The sequence below is a fragment of the Bos mutus genome, chromosome 14 (genome assembly GCF_027580195.1).
Source record: "Bos mutus isolate GX-2022 chromosome 14, NWIPB_WYAK_1.1, whole genome shotgun sequence".
NCBI classification, from domain to species: domain Eukaryota; kingdom Metazoa; phylum Chordata; class Mammalia; order Artiodactyla; family Bovidae; genus Bos; species Bos mutus.
Genome location: NC_091630.1, coordinates 20654722 through 20658886, shown reverse-complemented (window position 1 = coordinate 20658886; position 4165 = coordinate 20654722). Strand labels below are relative to the sequence as shown.

Below are 4165 nucleotides of genomic sequence, written 5' to 3'. Positions count from 1 at the left end.
ACAGAGGCGGGGAAAGAAAAAAGGAAAAAAAATCCAAAAGAATCTACAGAACAAGTCAAAACAAGAATAATAACCGGTTTTCTCGAGTCACTGCTTCCCAAGTCCTTTCCTTCACTGGAATTCACAGTCCACCTCACCTCCCTAGGATGCCCTCCAACACTGTGCTCATCTCTGGACCTGCTGTGGGGGCCACTCAGATTCTAATCTGGTTCTACTCCTGTGTGTTCTTGCCTCCAATGTCCACAGCTATCAGAAGTAGTGCATTTTCTTTTGTGGGAGCTCTCAATGTCCTTTTATATATTCCATAGACACAGAGTCTGCCTAGTTGATCATGTGAATTTAATCTGCAGCTTGTACAGCTGGTGGGAAGGTTTTGGGTTTCAATTGTGGTTTTATTTCCACCTCTGTAGGTGGGCCGTCCACTAGGGTTTGCTTCAGAGGCTGCCCTGGAGGACTTGAGTTTGCCCCTGTGAGGGCCAGGTGTGGAGGTGGTGCAGCTGCTTGGGTTGCCAGGGTTCTGGCAGCACCAGGTACTCAAGGGGGTTGGCAGCTAGGGCAGCACGAAATATAGTGCTCTAGAAGGGAATGGGGAGAAGGCAATGGCACCTCACTCCAGTACTCTTGCCTGGAAAATCCCATGGACTGCGAAGCCTGGTAGGCTGCAGTCCCTGGGGTCGCTAGGAGTCGCTAGGACTGAGCGATTTCACTTTCACTTTTCACTTTTGTGCATTGGAGAAGGAAATGGCAACCCACTCCAGTGTTCTTGCCTGGAGAATCCCAGGGACGGGGGAGCCTGGTGGGCTGCCGTCTATGGGGTCGCACAGAGTCAGACACGACTGAAGCGACTTAGCAGCAGCAGAAGGGAATGGCAACCAGTATTGGCCAATACACTCCAGTATTCTTGCCTGGAGAACGCCCCTGACAGAGGAGCCTGGCAGGTTACAGTCTACAGGGTCACAAAAGTCGGATACGACCGAAGTGACCCTGTGCACATAGACGCAAGACTTTGCTTGCCTGTGGTGGCTCTGCCCCAGTAAGAATTGAGCATGAAGGTGGTGCAGCTGCTTGGCTTGTGGGGACCCTGGCAGCACCAATTGTGCAGGGACACGGACTGCCTCTGCTGCAGGAGTTGTGGCCCTATCAGAGTCTTTTTTGAGCCTCTTGTAGCTGGTGATCAGAAGGTCTCTTTGGCCAGTCTTTCTCTATCTCCGCCTGTTTAGGCATTTAAGAGGGCTCCCTTGCCTGGGTTCCTTTTCTGTTGTTTGGCGCATCAGGCACATAGAGGGGGCCCCCCTGGCTAGGGTCCTACTCTGTATATTGGTGCGTCAGGCACTTAAGGGGGCACCCTGGGTGGGGCCCTACTCTGTGGTTCAGTGCATCAGGTGTTTGATGGGCCAGCCTCTCTATTGTTCAGCTGCCAATGTAGGCTTGTCAGGAGAGAGAGGCTATGGTGATGGCTCCACCCGCTACACGTGACTCAGCAGTATCCCCTTGCTTCCATGGCTGCCTGGCTTTCCTCGACAGGCATTTCCCACCACAACATCCTCCCTCACACCCCCTCGATCCAACTCTCCGCAGTCAACAGCAGCCCTCGCACTGGGATTCCACAATCCCTAAACTCCAGCTCCCAGCCTCTCCACCTTTCAGGGGATCTAAGTCCCTGTTTGGGGTGTCTATGACTATGGCAAGGACTGTCTGATTCTCATTCCATTTAGGCTGCGACAGGTCAGTTGTTTCACTCTCAACCTTAAATGTTTCTCCTCTGACTCAGACAATTGCACCCATGTGGGGATCGGACCCCTGCTTCAGTCCCCCCACCCGAGGAGGGCAGGTCCAATCCTGCTAACACTCCTGTTTTCCCCCAGTTCCTTCATCCTACTGAGATTTGTGCGGTTGTATATATTCTTTTCTGCTGATCAGGCACTCCTGTCCCTCTCAGCTGGTGTTCTGCATGCACTTCTGTGTCTGACAGTGTATTCCTAATGTATCCGTGGAGAGAGATGTACTCCACGTCCACCTGCTCCTCCGCCATCTTGTTCTCCTGCACGCCAATATTCTTGCCTGGAGAATCCCATGGACAGAGGAGCCTGGAGGGTTACAGTCCATGGGGTCACAAAGAGTTGGACACTACAGAGCAACTAACACACACGATTATCCCAGCGCTGTTATGAGGATAAAATGAGACAATGAATGGAAACCACTTAGTGCAAACACTTATTAGACCTTCCATAAATGTTGATAACGATACAGTAAATTTTCAGTAATTATCTCATGCTACATATCTGCGAGTGACGACTCTTGTCTTACCTTTTCTAAGCACCTCTTAGAATGACAGTCCTTAAAGATATCCTTTGTAAAAGATATTTAAGCATGTATCTTAAACTCTACATCCAATAATGTTACCAAAACAAATCTCCTACAATGAAAACATTGATTTTTGACATATGGATAACTGGAGCCCCCTACTGTCAGGGGAGCCCTAACTATCTGATTTTGTTTTCTGTTTTTTTCCATCCAATTCTCAAAACTCCTAGGAGCCTTCTAGGAGTCCTGAGAAGACTCGGGACAATTGGTTAACCCAAGACAACAGAGGGCTTCCCTTGTGGCTCAGACCGTAAAGAATCAGCCTGCAATCCAGGAAACCCAGGTTCCATTCTTGGATTGGGAGGATGCCCTGGAGAAAGGAATGGCTACCCACTCCAGTATTCTTGCCTGGAAAATCCCATGTACAGAGGAGCCTGGAAGGCTACAGTCCATGGGGTCACAAATAGTCAGACATGACTGAGGGACTAACACACAACAACAGGTCCCACATGGCAAAGAACCTGAGAAAACCAGCCCTCTCCATAACAACAGGAGATGCTTTCCAAGAGCGGGATAAGCTGAGATTTCTTGATGCTTCCAGAGTATTCTCAGGGGCTTCCCTGGTGGCTCAGAGGTTAAAGCGTCTGCCTGGAATGCAGGAGACCCGGGTTCGATCCCTGGGTCAGGAAGATCCCCTGGAGAAGGAAATGGCAACCCACTCCAGTACTCTTGCCTGGAGAATCCCATGGAGGGAGGAGTCTGGTAGGCTACAGTCCATGGGGTCACAAAGAGTCGGACAGGACTGAACGACTTTATTTACTATAGAGTATTCTCGAGTCTCTTCCCCAGATAGAAGCCTCCATCCTCCTCACCACCTCCCAAAGAGCTGAGCCCCCTCTCACTGCCCTTCTGAAGCCTGGGGATTCTGGTGCATGGAGACTAGCCAGACCCCCATGGCAGGCACCTCAGTGTCCCCACTCTGCTCTGCTCTGAGGAAAGGATGGAGCCTGGGAGCCACCCAGCCTCCTCCCCTTTAGAAATCAAAGTCTGAAATAGGCAGTCAAGAGGCTAAGGAAAAAGAAGAGACAGAAGTGACCTGAGAGCATAGCCGCTGCCACCACCACCATGGGCCTTCACAAGAAACCCAGGAGTGAGATGATCCCAGAGAAGCTGCAGACGCGGGAGGAGGAGAAGGTTAACTTGAGGCCACTCTCCGTGCTCACGTAGCCGGTCAAGAACAACACCCCGGTGCCCATCAACTGCCGCAACAACAGGAAGCTCCTGGACGCTGTGAAGGCCTCCGACGGGCACTGCAACACGGTGCTGGAGACGCGAAGGAGAGGTGGGCCGAGGTTTCCAAGGGTGGCAAGGGCAAGAAGAAGTCCAAGCCAGTCAACAAGGACCGCTACATCTCAAAGATGTTCCTGTGCTGGGTCTTCGTGGTCCTGTGAGACCCGCTCATCCCTGACAAGGAGGGGGCCTCCTCCCCGCCGTCAGAACCTGCCCCTCATTCTTGTTAAACAACAAACAAAAATACTAAGGAGCACTGATATTCCGTTTAAAACTGCAACTCTCCCCCACATCTCCAGCTTTATTCCTCTCCATTGTGTTTATCATCTTCTTACATTCTGTTTTACTTGATTTCTTGGTTGTCTGTTTTCCCCTTCTAGAGAGTAAAATCCTCGAGGGCAGGGATTTCTTTCTTCTTTGCACACTGCTATATTCTAGCACCTAGACCCTGCAACACTGTAGGCTCTGAAAATATTTCTTAAATGGCTGAAGCAATTGAAGAGTATTTATTGGATTTGAAAGTGGCTCTATCTTTTTGACAGATCATAACAGGTCAAAGCTTTAAAATTTC

The 4165-nt window shown here is 50.4% G+C and overlaps 1 non-coding gene and 1 pseudogene across 1 annotated transcript; both read left to right on the top strand.

Moving 5' to 3' along the window:
- The first annotated feature begins 2921 nt into the window (after positions 1–2921).
- Positions 2922–2994, top strand: TRNAS-GGA (transfer RNA serine (anticodon GGA)). Its single transcript has one exon. It is a non-coding gene; the product is annotated as a tRNA-Ser (tRNA).
- A 435-nt stretch (positions 2995–3429) lies between these two features.
- Positions 3430–3824, top strand: LOC102268625 (small nuclear ribonucleoprotein Sm D2 pseudogene; annotated as a pseudogene).
- The last annotated feature ends 341 nt before the right edge of the window (positions 3825–4165 follow it).